The sequence below is a fragment of the Euprymna scolopes genome, chromosome 26 (assembly GCF_053919585.1).
Source record: "Euprymna scolopes isolate OS-2025 chromosome 26, ASM5391958v1, whole genome shotgun sequence".
NCBI classification, from domain to species: Eukaryota; Metazoa; Mollusca; class Cephalopoda; order Sepiida; family Sepiolidae; genus Euprymna; species Euprymna scolopes.
Genome location: NC_136507.1, coordinates 71,119,572 through 71,141,725, shown reverse-complemented (window position 1 = coordinate 71,141,725; position 22,154 = coordinate 71,119,572). Strand labels below are relative to the sequence as shown.

The 22,154-nt window shown below is 35.2% G+C and overlaps 1 protein-coding gene and 1 pseudogene across 6 annotated transcripts in view; one reads left to right on the top strand and one right to left on the bottom strand.

The window, feature by feature from the left end:
* Positions 1-22,154, top strand: part of LOC145248160 (anoctamin-8-like) — a 282,493-nt gene that overhangs the window by 88,960 nt on the left and 171,379 nt on the right. The window lies entirely within an intron of this gene.
* On the bottom strand, positions 18,504-18,621 carry LOC145248580 (5S ribosomal RNA; annotated as a pseudogene).

Sequence of the window (22,154 nt, the reverse complement as noted above, 5' to 3'; positions counted from 1 at the left end):
TATATATATATATATATATGTGTGTGTGTGTGTGTGTGTATAGTCATCCACATACAATACTGTTTCGCTGTATCACAGCTCATCAGTGCGGCTAAAGAGGAAACTACCTCAAGCCAGGATCGAAAACCGACCGCCTGTACGATAGTCAAGGCTTTGAACCATTACGCTAAGCAGCTGCTGTGCTGTTTTGACATCGTCCGAAATACCTAAGCTCGATTTGTTTACACAAAGAGCATCGCCTAATACGCTAATGGTATATCGTGTATCACTTCCCAATATGTGTGTGTGTGTGTGTGTGTGTGTGTGTGTGTGTGTGTGTGTGTGTACGTGATGCCACTGGTCTCTTTAATATCTTATTTATGTTTAAATATATGGATCGTATCGTCTATACATATATATATATGACATTTCTGTAAGTTACAGCAGTATCGTCTAGTGTGAGGGATTTTTCTTCAGCTCATTTGTTTTTTTGTTTTTTTTGTTTTTTACTGTACAGTCACATCTTATCAAGGCCCAGAGGCTACTCAAGGATAAGTTTTAATGGGTGTCAGGTGAGACAACGTCGTGATGATCGGTGATGGTGGAAATTGGATGAGTTAATTTATTTTAGAGGATGGCTCATGAAGAACTTGTTTACATTGGACTTGAAAACGATCATGTTATAGTCAGCTGGGAAGCAGCTCTACAGTATTCTGTTCCACAGACGAGCAGTTTTAGAGAAAAAAAACTCTGCTCATGAAGTTTTCGTTTAGTTTTAGGCACAGATAAAGAGTAAGGGAAATTGCTGATAGTGATTGTAGATAGCCGAGTGTTTGCCGCGAATGCCTTACAAGGGGGAATCATAGTGAAACTCAGTCAAGCATCTGTCATGAAAACTACAAAACAAACATCCACAAAGTTGGTATATTCTTCACCGACATTGCCCAGATTTTGACTGAGGGGGGTTCGTTTTTCAGCTATTTTTAATATCACCTGTTATATAAAGAGGGGGAAGGAGTGAATGATTCACAATCATCATGGTGTTGTGTCACTGTCCACCCAACAAACACATTAAATCTTATCCTCGAATCCAGTGTGATTTGTCAGCTTCACGCCCTCGTCAAAATCCATCGGCAGCTGTCAAAGTGTGCATAATGTTGCAAAACTTTTGACTCCCCGTTGTAATAAGGATGACATATGTCTGCAAAGTAGAGGCTTTTGTTTTTTTTGTTTTTGTATTGAGTATCACATTCAGTCTTGCTACTCTCTGCTGTGTATCTTTTTTCGAGATAAAGAGACGTTACCAAAAGACACCATCGTCCAATGATATTAAAGATTAATACAAACTGATTATGTTTACTCAAGAACTAAGGTTTTGTTCTTTCTTTTTTTTGGGGGGGGGGAGGTTGGCGTGTGGGGTGGTGGGCTGATTCTATTTTGGTGTATTTGTTTTTCGTGTGTTATATGAGCCTGGCTTTAATCCCTTGTTTGGCTGGTGTCATCTATTGCTGCCGGCTAATTACCGCAGTCTATGAAAATCAGAATAGAATCACTAAATGGGAGAATCTGATCATTTATGTGTCTTCAAACTTCGATGAGAAGCTTTTTCTGTCTGTTTGTCACACTTATCGGTATATTGTTTGTTTATCTATAATATATAAGACAGTTGCCTTTTTGTTATTATTTTACTTCAGTTAGTTTTAAGAGATCAAGGGAGCTAACTCCGTCATGGAGTTAACTCCCTTGATTTCATTATGATTTGAATGTATATCGGAAATATCTTTTCAAGAATAGACGTTGTTCCCTTTATGGCTGCTATCTGTATTTCATGCCAGGTGGGTCTTCCATGGATTGTTTCCAAGTATTTTTAAAAGATTTTTTTCATTAGGCTAGTTGCTCCTATCAAAACTGATATAATATTGGTTTCTTTAAGGGACCATGTCGTTTTTAAATCATGCTTTAGGTCCTGGTATTTTGTTATCCTTTTCCGTTCCTGTGTGTATGTGCGTGTGTTCAGCTGAAAGTAAAAAAGAAAACTACAAAGCAAACACCCACAAAGTTGGTATATTCTTGATCGGCGTTGCCCTGTATAAATCTATAAATATAAAAGCGAAAATGTATGTATGTATGTATGTATGTATGTATGTGTGTTCGCTTTTTCTGTATGTCTACAAAAGGCTTTTTTCAGAGAAGCGGTCGATCGCTTCACAACTTTTTAAAACTTTTTTATATCACATATAAATCGTAATATCTCACAGTTAGCAACGAAGCTCGCCTGTCTATTTAATTTGCTCGATTTCGGGAAGATAAATATTCAACATTTGTCGCTCGCCGCATGTGGGTTAGTCTTTTTCCTATAACATCTTGGGAAAATAAAAATCCCGCTGTCAAACTTGACCTCATTAACTCATTAAAACGGGCACCTGCCAAATCCAAGTAATTAAATAAATTCAAACGTGTTTCCGTTAGCATCTCGCGGGGGGCAGTCGTTAACGTCGCACGTATTTTTTTTTTTTTTTTTCACACTTTAATTTACAACTTTGCCTCAAGGGTTCGGGTTCGATCCTCATACTTACTTTTTTTTAACCCCCCCCCCACCACCGGAGTTTCCACACACACCTCCAAACACCCAGGCAACGCCGGGCACCCCTCGCTAGTTATATCTAAAATTAAAAATCATTAGTCATTCTTTGGAGGTCAATTAAACCAGGTTTAGGCAGAGGGGCCTCGGTTTTTCAGCCATTTTTAATGTTATCTGTTATATAAAAAAGAGGGGTGACTGACTTAAATTATTGTTGTTCTTGATAGAGAGGAATTGGTTGTGAGAAGGTGAAAGAAGGGTGATGGAGAGGGGTGTGCACAAATGAAGGAGGAGAAAAGAGAAATTTAGAGAGAGACAGGTTGAAGGGGAAAGAGAGATAGAAATTTTAAATATAAAGATGTTACAGACACTTTTTTTAAAATTATTCTTTGTTTTGTTTTCATGATCCCGGGCAACATCGGGTATCCCTGCTGCATACATGCAGCGGCCGTGCTTTTTTAACAGCGTCAGCGACCACAGCTCTCCAAATTGTAAAACCATGGTAATCTCGGGAAGACAAGTAAAGATGATAGTTTTCCGTTGCTTTCCATATTGATTCAGGGGGGTATCTCCCCGTCCCCCATGAGTTAAACGCATCCCTAGATACCAACCTAGAAATTTCTACGACTCGGTGTGGTACAGACAGTGCCTAGTCTTCCCAAATAGTCACCCACCTGGTACTGGCCAGGCTCATTGTGGCTTAACTTCGGTTATCTGGCGAGAACCGGTGTGGCAACGTGATTATGCCCTGCACTGAATCTTCAAAAATTACACAGACAAGCTTTATAAAAATTAATATGTCAATTGAGGTAATCGTCCTATGAAATTAACATTTGGGGTTGGATTGACTCAAGAGTGTTGATGTTATTTAAATAAAGCTATGTCTTCTGATCTGTCACACTCAAGTTTGAAATAGCATTTTTAGTGTTAAGTGAATAGATTTAACTAACCTAGATGCCCGGCATTGCCTAGTTGTTTAGAGTTGTATGTTGAGCAAAAAAACAAAAAAGAAGAAGAAAGTGGTAGTAGGCAGGCAGGCTTGAACCCGTACTGCGAAGGAGGAAAGAACGTGAAAAAAAAGTGACGTCTTTGTTGTTGCGCCCATCGCCAAACCGGAAGTGATGCAAGTTTAAATTAAGGCTAGTCAATCAAAAAGAGGGCATGACTTTCGAAAATATCGCCGAAAAAAGCGATCCTTTCCTGTAGAAAAGTGCCCAGTTGAGGGTGAAGGAATTAATGTTTTTAGCCAAGCTTTCGACATTTGTCGTCCAAAGGGTCGAGCTTCAAAGCGATAGGGACCTCGTACAAATCCGTCGCCTCTGTCGAAAATTTTAGGCAGACATACAAACATACATACATACATGCATATAAATAGACAGGTGAGATTTGTATTATAGAAGACTAGCCTGGATGCCCGGCATTGCCTGAGTGTTTGTAGTTGTGTGTTGAGCAAAAAAAAAAAAAAAATGTTGTAGTAGGCAGGCAGGCTCGAACCCATTACATGAAGGTGGAAAAGAAAGTGGAGGTGTGTGTAAAAGTGTAGGTTAAGCAAAAAAAAAAAAAAGTGGTAGTAGGCTCGAATCTGAACTACAAAGAAGGAAAAGAAAACGAAAAAGAAAACAACGTGACGCGTTAGCTGTTGCGCCCATCGCAAAACCGGAAGTGACATAGGTTTAAATTAAGGCTAAACAATCGAAAAGAGGAGATGACTTTTGAAAATATCGGCGAAAAAAGCGACCCCTCCCTGTAGAAAAGTGCTCAATTCAGGGTGAAGGAATTAATGTTTTTGGCCAATTTTTCGATATTTGTCGTCCGAAGGGTTGAGCTTCAAAATGATACCGATCTCGTGAAAATCCGCCGCCTCCGTCGAAACCTTTTGCAAGATATACAAAATTACATATATACATTCATAAATACATTTAAACAGACAGGTGAGATTTATATTATAGAAGATTATAGATGAACACATTTTAAGGGCTGATATTTTTTCTTGTTTCTGTTTTTGTATATTTATTTTATCTTGTGTAATGTCTGTTTTTTATTCGTTCTCATCTTTTTTTGATTCGCTCTCATCTTTTTTTTTTTCTTTTTTTTTCCTTGCTTTTATTTTTCTATCTTTTTCATTTGCTCCCATCTTTCTGTTTTATCATTCGCTCTCATGTTTACTTTTTTCATTCATTTTAATTTTTCTTTCTTTTTTTTTTTTTTGCTCTCAGTTTGGTTTCTTTTTCATTCGTTCATATTTTTTTCATCCGCTTTCATTTTTCTCTTTTTCATTCGCGCTCACTTTTTTCATTCAGAATCAATTTTTTCATTCACTCTCAATTTTTTTTCGTTCGCGCTCTATTTTTTTTATTCACTTTCATTTTTTTTTCATTTTTCTTTTTCATCATTAGCACATATTTTTATTTTTCATTTGTTCTTATTTCCCCCATTTTTCTTTTTCTTTCATCTTCCGTTTTTTTTCTTTTATTCGTTTTCGATTTTCCTTTTATTCATTCACTTTCTTTCTATACAGTTTTCTTTCATCTTCTTTTTTCTTTCTTTAATTCATTTTCCTCTCTTTCATCCCTAGTCTACTTGTTTTTCTTTCACCTTTTTTTCTATTTGTTTACTTTCTCTCTCATTTCGAAGTTTTCATTTTCTTCATTCTTTTAATTATTTTCCTTCCTTTTCGCCGTGTTAACGTGGTTTAATGGTCAATTATGCCAGAGCCGCAAAATTTATGATCAAAAATACGCCGCATCATTTGCAGAATTTCCCAAATTCAGAACCTCATTATCCACAAAAAAAAAAAAATGGTGGCCATTATAGAAATCATTGCACATTACAATCAAGATTAATGGAGACTGTTTTTCCCTTCATGCAAGAAATCAGTAGAAAACAAAACAGATTGTCGGTGGAAAGGGGTGGGGGTGAGAGATCATATGGTAAACAAGTACTTTGTATAAGAAACAGGGAAAATAGTGGAACTAGAAGGAATCTTTTCTTTTTCTTTTCTTTGTTTTGTTTTTTTGTTTTTTTTCTTGCAAGAAATGATGCGAAATGAAGACAGGGGTTTCTGTGAATCACGTGAGACATTTACCAGATATCTTTTTTGACATCTCTTTCTGTGTTTGTGGTGCAATACTGTCGTTGTTCGTCGGAGAAATTGTAAAACCAAGCGTCACTGCGAAATTGATACCATGCCAAAAAAAAAAAAAACAATTAATAAATAAATAAATATAAAAAAAAAGATGTTGGATGTACATAATTTAGTAAACAAGACATGTCATTTAACGAAGCTGGCTTTCACCACAGTAACCCATATTTTTACAAGTTAGACAATAAAAAATAAAAGAAGCTTCTGCCGTAAGTCTATTTTAAAAATAGCAAAGTGCAAGTGGCCTACTTGTTGATGGGTAGTTTTTTTTTTGTTTGTTTGTTTTTTTTGTTTTTGTTTTTGTTTTGTCTTTATGCCATGTCAACCCTTTCTGGTTACTTAAATGCTGAATTCAGTAATTTCTCTTGAAAACCTACTTCTTCTTAAAAAAAATAATCTTTGGTAATTGCATCATCATCATCATCATCATCATCATCATCATCATCATCATGTTAACGTCCTTTTTATATGCTTTCATGCGTTTGTGAGCTCCAAGAAATTAACCTCCAAACTAACCTATCCGTGCCAAGATCTTTATAATAATTTCCCTCGGATTCATTTTCACTTCCTGGCATGTTTTTCTTGGCCTCCCCCCCCCTATGAACTGAACCTTGTTTCTGCTACAACCTGGTACCGCAACTGTTCTGGATCTACTAACCCAAGAACTCTCATCCAAAAGGGTCGGAAAATGGGATTGAGAAGTTAGTGACCCCCGAGGAGACGAACTCTGACCTACAAAGAGTGCCTGGACAGCCCCATCGGCATTCCCCAGCAAGGGCGCCTTAGGTGATTAGCAATAAACTAACCCCTTTTCAAAGAGAGAAGTCAAAGATTGGGAGAATGGATCTCCTAGAACTGCACAGAACTAAAGCCCGACCGCAAAATCAACAAGGACAAAATCATTACAGGAATGGTCTAATCTCTGTTGATTTGGAGGTGGGGGTGTATCCAGTCATGCCTGACGGAATAAGAGCATGTGAAAGGTTCCATTCGAAATTTTGTCAAAATTTCTGAGTTTGACAGAAACATTTCCGAGTTCGACGATACACATGAAGAAGGTCGGAGGTTACATCGACCAAAACAGTCTTCTGTTCTGCATCCATCTCCTTATGCTGTCCAGATTTAACTTTCTTTTGAGGTCATCCGACCTAAGCCTGTCCTTAAGATTCACATAGCACATCCATCGTATCATTCTTATATATCTAGCCATGCAACGCATATCCTCAACATTCACTGCCCAGGTTTCGATTCCATACTTTATCATATTGCATACGCATGTGTTATGCACTTTTCCCTAGGTCGATATTGGAAACTTTCTGCTGTAAATACGATTCTAATTTTATGTAAATAATGTGCATATACTAATGTAATGCATGTGTCTGCAGTGCTGTATGTGTTTATGTGCATCCTATAGATAAAGTTGCACTTTATGTTCATAACAGAAAATCATAATAAAAAAAAATAAATGTTTTTGTTTATTTTTTTAATTATTCTCTTAGTTTGTATTCTGTGTACCTTTAGCATTTATCGCCTACATAAAAGCCGTGTGGTTGCCGATACTTGTTACATGAAAGGTGTTGTTCTTTCACATGACATCTGAATAGGAAGTGTCACTTGAAAGCGCTTTCAGAGCTGAAGAGCTGATGAAATGGACGCAGCTAATTTACGTTTTCTCAAAACTATTCATCTCTGACTCTGCGATGTCTTTTCTTGACGGGCTGTGTTCAGACTTCTCGTTTTTCGTAGGTCAGTGAAGCCATGCCCGGATTTGATCCAAATACTTGCAATTGTTTATATTGGGCGACTGGCGTAGAATTGGGAAGCCATGGAAAAATGTGAACAAACTGGCGATAATTATTTTTTGCCTAGCGATATCTAGAGCACACACTTACTATATATATATATATATATATATATATATATATATATATATATATATATATATATAAATATAATTCCTATAATATATATATATATATATATATATATATATATATATATAAATATAATTCCTATAATATATATATATATATATATAAATATAATTCCTATAATATATATATATATATATATATATATATAAATATAATTCCTATAATATATATATATATATATATAAATATAATTCCTATAATATATACATATATATATATATAAATATAATTCCTATAATATATATATATATATATATATATATATATAAATATAATTCCTATAATATATATATATATATATATATATATATATATATTATATATTATAGGAAATATATCATAGGAAATATATTATAGGAATTATATATATATATATATATATATATTATATATTATAGGAAATATATCATAGGAATTATATATATATATATATATATATATATATATATATATATATATATATTATAGGAAATATATTATAGGAATTATATATATATATATATATTATAGGAATTATATTTATATATATATATATATATATATATATATATATATATATATATATATATATATATATATATATATTATAGGAATTATAGAATGTTGGGGAAAGCTTTATTGAATTCTAGATAAATAAAGCTTCTCCTTTATTTATTTAGAATTCAATGAAGCTTCCCCAACATTCTATAATTTCTCTTAATCTTTTTCGCCCCTAATGTACCCTACGCTAGATGCCGTATCTCCTCCATGCTACCTAGCACCTTTTCTACTCTTCTGATGAGAAGCATTAGGCTTCGAAATGCCCTGGCATAAAGAGTCCCTTCTATCCCCAAAATTTTGCCTGTATTCCATTATTCAATAAATAATCCATTCTATATCTACCAATATATAGTTTTGTAACTTTATTTCATACTCTTGTTGTCCTATTGTATAAGCTCCAATAATAATTGTTGAGCTTGGCATTATCCAGATAAATCTCCTGTTGTGGAATTGAACTCTCTCTCTCTCTCTCTCTCTCTCTCTCTCTCTCTCTCTCTCTCTTCCTCTTACGCATTAAGATATATATATATATATATATATATATATATATATATATATGCTTTTTTGTTTTACATAAGCATTTATAATGTCACTACACATTCATGAACATATTTCAGTCAACTAACTAGAGAGCTCTTCAGGCGTAATGAAAATTGGAAAAAATTCACAGCAGATTTTGATCAAGAATGGCTGTGAACTTTTTCTGATTTTCATTATAGACTCTACTTTTTGTATAAGCAGTATCGCCTGAATAAGCCTCTAGTTGCTTGTAACTGCCTGGCCGAAATTTGCCCATGAATGTGTAGTGACATTTAAATGCTTATGTAAAACAAATAAAACATAGATCTTGTCTTAATTTGGTATTGAGCACTCTTGTATGAACATTGAACCTCGTTAAATTCATTAGTGGCCCTGTCGGTGGGGCATTAGAATACGCCGACTGCCCCCCTGCAGAGGGTAAAAGTCCCTCAATGGGGGTCCTGGATATGACCTTAAACTATATCCAGTGGTGAGGCCCCAGCTTGTGGGCTTTGGGGAGTGTGGAGCCACCCTTTAATTACCATTGTTCCCAGGTCCACTCTGACCCGGAGTGGTAGTACCTGTTAGGGTTCCAACTATGGGTTAAATAGAAACCGACGTGAAAACAACAAATATATTCTATTAAAAAAAATTTTTTCTTCAAAATCTTTGGATTCGACATTAAATAACCCAAAAAGGTTGATATGCCGTAAAACAAACAAACAAACAACCAACCAACCAATAAATTCATTAGTTGTTTCACTTCTGAAAAATAATAACCTGGATATATATATATATATATATATATATATATATATATATATATATATATATATATATATATATATATATATATATATATATATATATATATAATTATTAAAGAGTTCTTAGCTCACATTCACAAAGTATACACCCCAATTTTCCCCAGATGTAGATTGCACCCAAATATCTTATTAAAAAAAAAACAATGTAATCTTGACACCCGTTTCAATATCAATTCCTTTTCGGTCTGATGAAGTGTTGTCCCATAATTGGAACTTCACTAAAACATGTATGCAAATATTTAACCAATAATGTTCGTATAATAAACAGACTATATATATATATATATATATATATATATATATATATATATATATATATATATATATATATATATCGTTTAAAACGCGCAAAAATTATAGAATGAGTGTTTTATGCCAAATTGATGGTTGATTATGTTAAATTTGTTCTGATTTTTGCATTGAATTAATCGCTTATTAGTCCCTGAATGTGCATCAAATGGATGGCATCATACTTAGTTCGCTGCACCGTATCATAAAGATCCATACAAAATTTCAGACAGACTGGCCGAGTAGTTTCTGAAAAAAAAAGTGAAACGAACGGACAGATAAACAGACAGACAGGAAGACAGATTAAGAGAAATATAATATAGATTAACAGATCCATAAGCAGACATGCAAACACTGTTATACACTAGAAGAGAGAGATGGGGGGGGGGGTCCGTGTTCGTCTTTCTTGTATTGTTGAAAAAAAGCTATAAAGAGAACAAGGTGCATTCGCAGATCAATACTCATAAATATTTGATCAATCTTAATACCTACCCACACCCAAATCACTCAACAGGAAAGAGGAGCTGTAAGCCAGCTTGCTGGGCCTGGGAGGTATGGCTTCTGCAGAACTTTACAACGAAAATAATTCTAATATTTTTCTTTTTTATTATTCAATGTTTTTTTTTTTTAGAGTACCGTTTTCAAATGGTGTGACACCATATGTACACATTTATTTTTTTTAATCTGATATTTAAAAAAAAAAAATTATTTGTTGTTTTGTTTGTTTTATTCAAGCAAAATTTATAAACTGTTGCTGAAAAAGCATTTATATAAGATCATGATTACTTGGTAACAACATTCGTAGTATTTGGATTCTTCAGACTACTGTTCTCATCTTGAGTGTCGTTTTCATAGCGTTTTGGTCGATGTAACCTCCGACCTTCTTCAGGTATATCGTCGAACTCGGAAATGTTTCTGTCAAATTCAGAAATTTTGACAAAAGTCGAATGGAGCCTCTCACAGGGGTAGCATGCTCTTATTCCGTCAAGCATGACTGGATACACCCCCCCCCCCAAATTAACAGAGGTTAGACCATTCCTGTAATGATTTTGTCCTTGTTGATTTTGCGGTCGGACTTTAGTTCTGTGCAGTTCTAGGAGATCCATTCTCGCAGTCTTTGCTGTCTCTCTTTGAGAAGGTGTTAGTTTATTGCTAATCGCCTAAGGCGCCCTTACTGAGGAATGCCGATGGGGCTGTCCAGGCACTCTTTCCAGGTCAGAGTTCGTCTCCTCAGGGGGCACTAACTTCTCAATTCCATTTTCCGACCCTGGTGTTTAAGTTCTTGCAGTGGGAGAGAACTAAAAACCTTAATGTGAAAACATAACAGTACATCATCATCATCATCATCATCATCATCATCATCATCATCATCATCGGTTTAGCATCCATTTTACATATTAGCATACATTGAACGGCTTTAAGAAATTGATTCCAAACTAACTTACTTCTAGCCAGGTCTTTATTTATCCCTCTTTCAAGTCCATCTTTATCACTTCCACCCATGTTTTTCTTGATCTTCCCTCGGCGAACTGAACCTGCTACCTCAACTGTTCTACATCTATTAACGCAAAAACTCACTTATTCTTTCAATGTAATCATACCATCAAGTTAGCCAGCAATGGTGCCGTTCTCATCTTATCGGTGAGACCACGTGATGTTAAGAGGTTGGTTTGCCTCCCAATTTTTGAAATGGAACGAGCAGACTTAATTAGTTTACGTCCATGATTATGGAATCTTTTTTATTTACTGTGTCAGTTTCGTTTTTTATTTTTTATTTTTTTATTTTATTTATGCAGTGTTATTCTATTCCAGTTCATTTGTGGTTCGTTGGTGTTGTCTAGTAATGTAAGTGTGTTTCTCCACTCAAAGATGTTCCTTAATATTTTTACTATTTTCGTCAGTATAAGCTGTCTTTTCTCACTTTCATTTCAATTTCTCCTAGTCTTTTTTCTCTCCGGGGTTTTCAGGACTGTACCTAATGCTCCTACTACAGGGAGACCGATAGAAAAGCAGGAAATTTAGGCTGTAAATTTCATTGTTTAAATTTTATTTTATTTAAACTTTATTGCGTTTGGTTTATTCACTTCGATTTTAATAGTCATATTACGGACCAAGACAGCAGGAAACAACTATCAGACTTTCGAAGGCAAATGATTATCTTTTTTCAAAAGTGAAAATCCAACTTGAAAACCGACAAAATGTCTAGCTGTGTTATTAAATTAAAAAAATTTTTTTCGAGCATCAGTTTGATAATTTTTTTTAATTGCATTTTCACCCAAAACAAGGCACGGAGCTACTTTGATGTACGGGGCTACTATCTGGGACATAATTTGCAGGAATACTATATCGGGAGTTGAGCAGCGAGATGTCGGTTTACATTATTACACTTGAACTTTTGCATGTCAGTACAGTCAGGGAAGTAGGAAATCGGAAGGGAATTCCAAAGTCTAGCAGTCCTAAGGAAGAAACTATTAGAGTAGAAGGCTTTCTTACACCTGGGGATTTCTATTGTGTAGGGGTGGGACTTTGCTGATTGTCGAGTTTGTCAGGGGTATTTACGTTAAGGGGTTACAAGAGCTTGTCTCAATTTTGAAACAAGAAGGTCTTGAAGCAAATGCTAGTCACCAAACAATAACAAATCCGAAAGAAACGAATTCCCTGCTTTTGTAAAAAAAACAAAAATAAATAAATAAATTAAGTCTGACAAATTTCCCACCTTTCTAGCGATATTGGTATGACAACGGTCTTCACTTCTTTGGCAACATTTGCTTAACTTTGCTCTTTCCTTGGTTTTCATTCCGTGGTCTTGTGGAGTGGTCAAATTTATTATTATTATTTTTTATTTTTTTTTTTTTTCCTTCTTGTTGATTTTTTTTAGAATTTCCAGTCTTCTTGCTTGGATATGTTTTGTTATGGATGGGATGATTCTGCAAAACAGAAAGGATACGAAAGCCCGAACAGATTAGCAGAGAATTGTTAAATTGAATAAGATTTGAATTCTTTCAGGTTTCTATATTATATTTTTATTTCTATTTTTTAGAATTCTTTGAGATGAGGCTTTATAATTTAAAATAAGAAAAAATGAGGATAACATTCAGCAAAGAACGAATACACAAATTATGAAGCTTCATCTCAAAGGATTCCAAAAATAAAAATAAAAGATATTCAGTAAATACCCGACATTGGAAGACCAGATAAGAACACAAAATTGAATTTATAAGACTATAAAATCCAACCTTGATCACCCTTCGGGGCCCGTGGCGCAATGGATAGAGATGTTGAGTTTCTACATTTCCAGCTGAGCATTGTCTGGAGATAGCGGTTTCAATCCTACCCAAAGCTGTCCAGAGGATTAGTTAGCCAAAACGTGGTGAGACAACTACAACTATGGAAGGCAGTAATTACTCAGGATACAGTTACGAGACTCAGCATTTCCTATTCTATCGCAGTTAACCACCTGAAGAAGGCCAGAGGATTAGTTTGCCAAAACGTGATGAAACAATAACAACAACTATGAAGATGAGGATAACAGTTTTATTTAAAGTGAAGATATGAAAACGTATATCAAACAAAACGCATGCAGTACAAACTGACTGGGCAATCCCAATTCCATAGTCAAAGATCAATTAGCTCTGCTATAAGAGAGTGTGGGTGCGCCTATGGCAGCTGTATGCAAATGACCGAGCCGTGTGCGAAGTGATGTCACAGAAAGGAAGAAGGAAAAAGATCATAAAAAGAAGCACGTGTGTGGAGATTGATAATCACATTAGCTAGACGTGTTACACACATGGGCCGAAAGCATTATTCTGGAAAGTACCTGGAAATAAATGTCTGTTGTTTCAGCGGAAAAAAGTGAGTCGAGTTATTCCATGTCTTAGTTTCCTTGCGACGGTGTCTACATGCTAAACCATGCGTAACGTTATACTGCTACATTTCCTTTGATTGTCGTCGTTCAGGTAGTTACCGATAATTATGTCTACATCGACCAATTAGAGAAGGAAGAGAGCGCGACCTGGGTTCCAAGCTGCACATGTGAACCATCTGAGATGGCAATAAAAAAAATCATACAAAGAGCTTCTACACGTTAAAAGTATTCAGATTGATAGAAAAATTAATTCTATTGCGTTTGGTATGAATTATTTTATTTATTTTTTAGTTTGTTTTTTTTGCATAACTACTTTAATAGTTTCTTCCCTCAAACAGCTAGACTTTGAAATTTCCCTTCTACTACCTGCTTCCCTGACTATACTTAAATGCAGAAGTTTAAATGTAATGTAAACCAACATCTTGTTAATCTTTCCCAAATAGTAGCCCGTTACGCCTTAGTGGCGATATGCCTTGCTAAGGGTAAACATTATATATATATATATATATATATATATATATATATATATATATATATATATATATATATATATATATACACTAGCAAAAGTACCCGTCGTTGACTGGGTTCAAAAACAGCCTACAGAAAATGGACTCTGATTTATGAAAGTATGATAGATTATGAAAAGGAAGGGTTGTAAATTTGGGTCGAATTTGGGGGTATCAAAATCAAAGCAAAATATGATGAAAGTAAAAATAAAATAGATAAAACCCATAATTTATTATACCATACCTCTTCACACTGAAACACTTATCACAATATTCTGTGGATCTATTAAACTATTAAACCTTGTTAAACTTTGTGATATATTTCCATTCTATGGAGTTCAGGCGCGAACGAACACCCCATAATTTTATTATACCATATTTCTTCAAACTGAAACATAATTATCAAAGTATACTTACGCAGATAGATATGAAAAGTCTTTATTAAAGTTTGTGCCTATTTCCATTCTATGGAGGCCAGGCGCGAACGCAGACCCCACAATTTTATTATACCATCCCTATTTAAGTTAAAACATACTTATCAAAGTATTCTTATGTACATCTATATCAAAAACACTTGTAAACTTTTTTTTAATTTTTTAATTTTTTATTTCCATAGTGGATCAGGCGCGAATGCAGACCCCACAACTTTAATGAACCACCGTTCTGTCAGATCAAACATACCCATCCCTGTGTCTCGATACATCTATCCTCATATGTGATCAGTTTTCTATAATAGTCAACCATATAGGAGCATATTTGTGACCAGACACACGCACAGATGTTCAAATATATATATATATATATATATATATATATATATATATATATATATATATATATATATATATATATATATATATATATATATATATTGTTTACGATGTCTTCATTGCTAGCTAACTTGGACTTAACGGAAAACAGAAACCGCGTGTTTTTATAAATATTCATGAGTTTTGATAAGTTTTGATAGTATTAATGATTTATTCATTGGTCCAAGACACAATCGTTGACAAATTCATCGTTAGAAAAATCAGCTGCGGACGAAGTGCATCAACAAAGGAATATGAATATAAAATGCTTCAATTTATTTGTTTTACTTCTTCGGTTTAGTCGATGCGATCAATCATACAAGAACAGGCATTTTTACTCTCAGTCAGTCAAACAGATGGAAAGAAACGAAAAGTTACACGTTTTGTTTTCGCACGACAGGAAAACAGAATTCGTCATCAATCGATCAGTTTATTTGGATCAAATGGATTGGAAGAGCCCCAGAATGAGCAACAGCCAAACGAACACCCACCCACCCCGTTTCGGCGGCACGGGGGACAAGATCAAAGTGTAGTATCTGTTCCGACAGATACTGCAAGCAAAGACCATATGTGGGGGTAACCCCACATATCTGACCTTGGTCAATGTAGGGGCGACCCTTCATACCAACAGTTACTATCCAGCTCCCATTTCCCACCTCTCGGGAGCTGGTCCCCCTTTTCCCTCCCTCTTCCCTCTCTCTCTACATTAGAAAACGGCCTTGCGCCTAATTTGCTCTGTGGGGAAGCAAATAAATCCAAACAGCCAAACGAACACGTTTTGTCTTAATACTGATTTTTTTTTTTTTTCATACTGTTGATTTTCGATTTCATCACTTACTAGAAGATATACCCGGCGTTGCCCGGTATTAAACGTAACGTTAAATTCTGTTAAAAAAAAAATGAAGTAAAAAAAAAAAAGATTAAGAAACCGAGACACGTAGATGCGAGTATTATTTGTTTTTCTAAACAGTTCACTTCTTGTAAGTAAAAAAATAAAAAAACTTGAGCTGAGATCGAAACCAAAACCTAAAGACAACGAGTCACGTACGATTGCCATTAGACCAGCTTGACACTTTCTTTAAAAAAGTGTTTTCAAATCTACTTAACATAATCTCGAATAACTCCGTCGATTTGAACTTGAACACTTCTAATGATTCAGCACAACATGATCCTGAACAACCCGAACACCTGTGATGATTCAGCGCGATCCTGAACGCAATAACTCAACACGACATGTTACCAGAACAACTTTGAGAGTTACTCCCGAATAACTCTGGTATGGGCTTTTTATAACCTTGGATGACTCATTTTTGCCGTAGGTATGCCCAACTTAGACATTGGTATACAATTATTGCGCGCTTCCACGCACGCTCGCCACAAAAAAAAAACCTTTAAAATATTCTAAAGAGAAACAAACATTATTAAACGTAATAGAATTCCTCTGTTTGATTTTAGTTTTTTTTTAATACTTTTCTTCAATTTTTCTAACAATCATTTTTGATCTAAAAAAAGATTAATGGATGAAATATCACTAGCACTTTCGATTCTTCGTTGAATCATCTTTAAGTGACAATAACAAAAAGCTGGAGAAAAAGGAAATTAAAAATAAGAATGCTGTACATTAAGTTGTGTTGTTTAATAACATTTGTTTTAAATCGGAGGAAGCAGTTATGTATTTTTTTAATGCTGGTAAATTGAGCTCGAGTTTACAAGATGCATGGTGAGCCTACAAAAATGGTAATGTTAGTAAAAATCTTCTTCTTCTTCTTCTTCTTCTTATTATTATTATTATTATTATTATTATTATTATTATCATTATTATTATTATTTATAATAAGAGTTGTATTCTCCCAGAAGGCATTTGAACTTATAAATTATATATGATGGACTCTCCCATCGATTTCAATGTATGAGCTTCACCTATAAATACTAAGTTGCTCGGAAATTCACACAGATGATTTATTTATAGTGATGAAGGCTTTGTGTAGAACTAACCACACTTTTTGGTATTACTGCTAATCTTTGTCAGTGCAAATGACTACCACAAGACAGTGTATACAGTAGGCCGCAGGTTTTTACATCAGAGTTTTTCCTTCTCCTAGATGCATGTCTTAACGAAGACGAGGGGTGCATCTCTCTCAGTGAATTAATGCGCCCCCAGATACCAACCTGGAAATTTTTATGACTCGACGCCGTACATACAGCGCCTAGCTTTCCCAAATGTTCACCCATCTGGTACTAGCCAGGCTCAACATTGCTTAACTTACGTGATCTGGTGAGACCCGGCCTGTCAATGTGATTGTGCCCTATATGTGTGTGTGTGTGTGTGTGTGTGTGTGTGTGTGTGTGTGTGCATACATTATATATAGCACAATCACGTTGACACACTGGTTCTCATTAGATCACCAAAGTTAAGCGATGATGAGCCTGGTCAGTGCCAGATGGGTGACCATTTGGGAATAGCAAGTTCTGTATGTGCTCTCCGCTTATCTCGGCATTGTTTCCAGCTGTGCTGAATTTCTACTTGCCACTGGAATAAAACAGTGCCAACTCAGGTGAGATGTGGTTGGAGAAAAAAACAAATTCCCGCACAAATCGCAGCATCATTAGCAATGTTCGTGCTCTTCATTGGCAACGATGGATGAACACTTATGTGTGCATAAAATAAGATCGATATGAAAAATGATACAGTGCATCCTGGATATAAGAGACTCGAATATAAGAAAAACGGATATAAGAGAGATTTTCTTAGGCCCCAAATTAGAACCTGTGTTAATGTATAGCGTAACCCAGATGTAAGACCCCCGGATATAAGTGTAAACCCGGATATAAGAGAATCACAGGTTTCCTTGAGAAGTCTCTTATATCCGGGCTACACTATATAAATGTTTATATCTTTTCTTTATTTATTTCTTATTTGTTGATGTATAGGAATACAAAATGCTTTTTGAAAAAAAATTTTTCTTTTTCTAAAAGAGCAAAACTTACGGTCAACTCTTTGGTCTTTTCAGTGTGACTGACAACATGCAATATATCAAATTAAAATATCTTACTAATTCATTGAATGTCTATATAAATAGCCAAGCCTAATCCAAACTCAATCGATCCGTGCATTCAATAGTTTCATTGTAATGGGCATATTTAAATAGGCTTCCGTTTGATTTGCGGCAGCTGGAGATTTTATTATGATGTGGTTTGAGCCTCAGTTTGATTTGCGATAAGCAAATTTTATTTAAATAATCGTTTCATTGTGACAAACGAATTAAATGTGAATTCCTTATTGGCTTAAATAAACATCATTAGCAAAATCAACTCAATTCATGGGTGAATATGCGATGCCTCCATTCAGTCTCGAAAGACAATGAATACTCCCTGTAAGGATAGCTGTGCATGAAATTATGAGGCAAGGGATGCGCAATCATTAACCTCATCTCTCCTGAATAGGCACTGCTTGAGTCAAGTGGCAAGAAGTCCAGGACAACTGGAAACAATGCCGAGATATGCAGAGAGCATATACAGTACCTTGAATTCCCAAATGGTCACCCATTTTAGTACTGACCTAGCTCAATGTTGCTTAACTTTGGTGATCAAATGGGAACCGGTGTGTCAACGTGATTATGCCATACATATATATGGATAAATTAGCAAAATCAACCTACTACCCATAGAGGGTTACTCGTGGACATATTTGATATTCATTTAATAAAGTTTGGTTTGGTTTGGTTTGTTTTGTTTTATGGCATGAAGATTAATCCGGTCATTTTGGTAAGTTTATATACTTCAAGTTTTTTATATCTTCAAATATTTACTCATGGTGTTTGGTTTGCTTGTTTTGTAGTGGAAAAATGTTTTTTGTTTTTTAACTTTGCAGAACATTATTAAATTTTCAAAGGGGAAGGAAAAAACAATAACATCAATGTTTGGTGCATTTTAGGTCAGGTGGTCAGTATCTTCAGACAGCCTGATTTGTTAGCACTACTCATTCAATGAAGGACCAAGAATTCTAATCAGAATGACATTAGTTCAAGGTGGGCCAAAATGAGATAGGAAATATGTTGATATGAAGGCCTGAAACCTCCGTTGATCTCTTGTTTTGTGAAGATAAAAATTATATAATTGAGCTGTTGTTATTCTAAATTTATATAATTCAAATATCATCAATAAAGATGGGATAGAATAATTGTCAGGACCAAGTTGGAATATTTGATGGGGGGGGGCGCGATTCTGAATAGGAGTCCATTGAGCTTGGCTTTGAAAATGATGATGTTGTGATTTGCTGGGAAGTAATCCCATGATAATGTGTTCCACACATGGAAAACTTTTGTGAAACAGCTCTGTTTGTGAAATTTTTCTTTTAATGGCAATCAGTCCAGACATGGCATGAAGCCACTCCATATAAGTGTAACGTTACACACGGTTACATACAGGACCCACACGTTGTACGTGGTCTACTTTGCAAGGAACATAAAACAAGTAATAACTCAACTCAATTTTTTTTTAACAACGACATTTATTTCCTCATTCTCCTGCCAAGTGTGACTTCTCGTTATAGCTGTAACGTCATCCACGTCTCTATTGTGCTCATCTTCTCTAGCGTGCTCTCTCCTTTTTATAGTCTTTCTTTTTCCTTATCATGATGACATTTCGCACACGGCTTGGCATTTGCATACAGCCGACATATGTGCGTCTGCATTCTGTTGCATAAGAAGCTAAAAAAGAATACTAGTTCAAAGTCAAAAACTGGCCAATGGTAAGTGTTAGGTGGACAGAAACCAGCAATTCTTCGCTCTTTGTCAGCAACATCGCTCATGTAATGTCAGGACTAAAGGACGGAATATCTGAAGTAAATTACAAGGCTGCCGAAACTAAACCGAATGTCTATTTTCTAATAGCCTGTTTTCTCACTTAAGGGGATGCTGCAATCATCAAGATGTTTACGTTGTGCTCTTTGGCATAATTTAGGTGATGCTGTTTGATAAGAGCAACCACCAAAAAAAAAAAAAAAGGTTCTTGGCCAGGATCAAAGTTTTGAGTGCTCTTTTGCCTAATTTTTTGTTTATTACTGTTTTGTTGCCAACTTTTCAGAGTAAATAAAAAATATATAACTAAAAGTGTAGTATCTGTTCTGATGCTATACTTCACATTTTTTGTCTCAATTAGTGGAGGAGAACTCCTTCATGACTGATACATTTTTTTTTATTTTTGTTACTAACCAGAGTGCCCCTTTTTGGGGAGCTGGTCCCTCCCCACATTAAAAACCGATCTTGTGTCTAACTTTGCCCTCGCGGGGAGGCAAGTAGACAACAAAAATAAAGAGTAACCACCAAAAGTAGTGACATTTTTAAAATTTATTTTGTGCATTATTAATCTAGATTAAGCATTATTCTGACTAGTTATTGGCAAACAAAAACAAAAACAAAAAAACAACTCGATTCACTGATTAGTAAAAAATCAACTTATCAGGGTCGGCCCAAAAGTAAAGCCTCTTATATTTTTTTAACTCAAAAAGTTGAAGAACTATTAAGACAGGTATGGTACCATTAAAACGATCGACCTTTTGTGCTCCAGAATTTATTTTTCTACAGTCATCACGATTCTCCATGCACTTTTGTCAGGAATTCAATGACACATCTCTGCTTCTGATACACATCCATGACAGGTGTTGCTTTCTTAGAGTCTCACCCTGTCAGCATCTGCAACAGAGAGCTGAAAATTCAAGGTCATAAATGCATAAGTTCAATCATTATAACAATGCTATTTGCCATCCGATCTAATCAATTCGAGCTGAATATAAAAAATAGGAGGCATTACTTTTAGAACCCTCCTCGTACTACCCTATGAAAGTCCACACATGGCTACATTTATTATTCATTCGATAAAATGCTAAAAATTTTAGCCAGGATGATATTAATTCTAAGCTGGACCCAATGGAATAGGAAAAAAGTTGTCATAAAGGTGTGAAAATATTCTAACAAGCATATTGCTCATAGTGTGAAAAATTATTTTCCTTCAAATGTGTATATCTTTATTTCAACATCATGATGATTAGGGCTAGGACAACAGCATATTCTCCTCATTGCTTTGACTCTCGAGTGTGTATCCGTTAATATCTTATATGCTTTTATATAGAGTGGTGTGGTTCTCGGTTGATTAACTGTGTCTAGCTGTGCCGGATATATACTTGAGAGTTAAAACAATGAAAAGAATATGCTGTTGTCATAGCCCTAATGATGATACATGAAGATCAAGAAACAAGTGCCAGCAAAACAACTTCCATCACGAAATTCATCAAACATTTTGGACAAAACTGTCTTACAATTGAGACAGAATCGCAAAACAAACCTGCAATAGAAATAATCCAAAAGATTTGCAAAACTGCACCAAGACCTTCCATTGCAAAACACTAGAAGATTAGGCCAACCAACACCATGCTAAGTTTTTTTTTTCTGGATGAATTGGCCCAGGAATATAAAGATAAGGAAAGATCTGTAGACTGAGTAAAAAAGAGGGTGGCTTCACTGTGACCATAAAAGAGGATTATAATGGTTGCACCAAATCAAGAATTGATGATTAATGATTTTAAGAAGAGGAGTGGTCTCAGCAATGACAACAAGTGCAGGTTCTGCAACACAGAAATAGAGTGTGAGTCACTTGACATTCAAGTTCTGCTGAGAGACAGTTACTATATGATGCAACAGAATGAAATGTGTAAATATTCGCACTGGACCATCTGTAAAAAGTTGAATATGGAATATAGCATCAAATCCTGGGAACATGTTCCTGACTGTTCTTTCTGATATGTCATACACCATGCAATGTGACTATGCAATTCCTACAGCTATGTACCTAGAAAATGGCGCTATCAAATCTAACATAGTGGTATGGGACAAGAAGGAGGAAGAAGCAACCTTAGTAGAAATAAGTACATCAAATCTGTTGCCCAAGCTGCTGGAAAAAAGGTGGGATCCTTCTATCGATCCAGTAGATATCTCACTGCTGATGCAATTCTCTATCTATACAAGAGCCAGGTACGTCCAAGGATGGAATACTGTTGCCACATCTGGGCAGGAGCTGCTAGAAAGGACTTGTCCTGCCTTGATAGAGTTCAAAATAGACTTTGTAGCCTCGTGGAAGATGTCCTTTTCTCTTCGCTGCAACCTC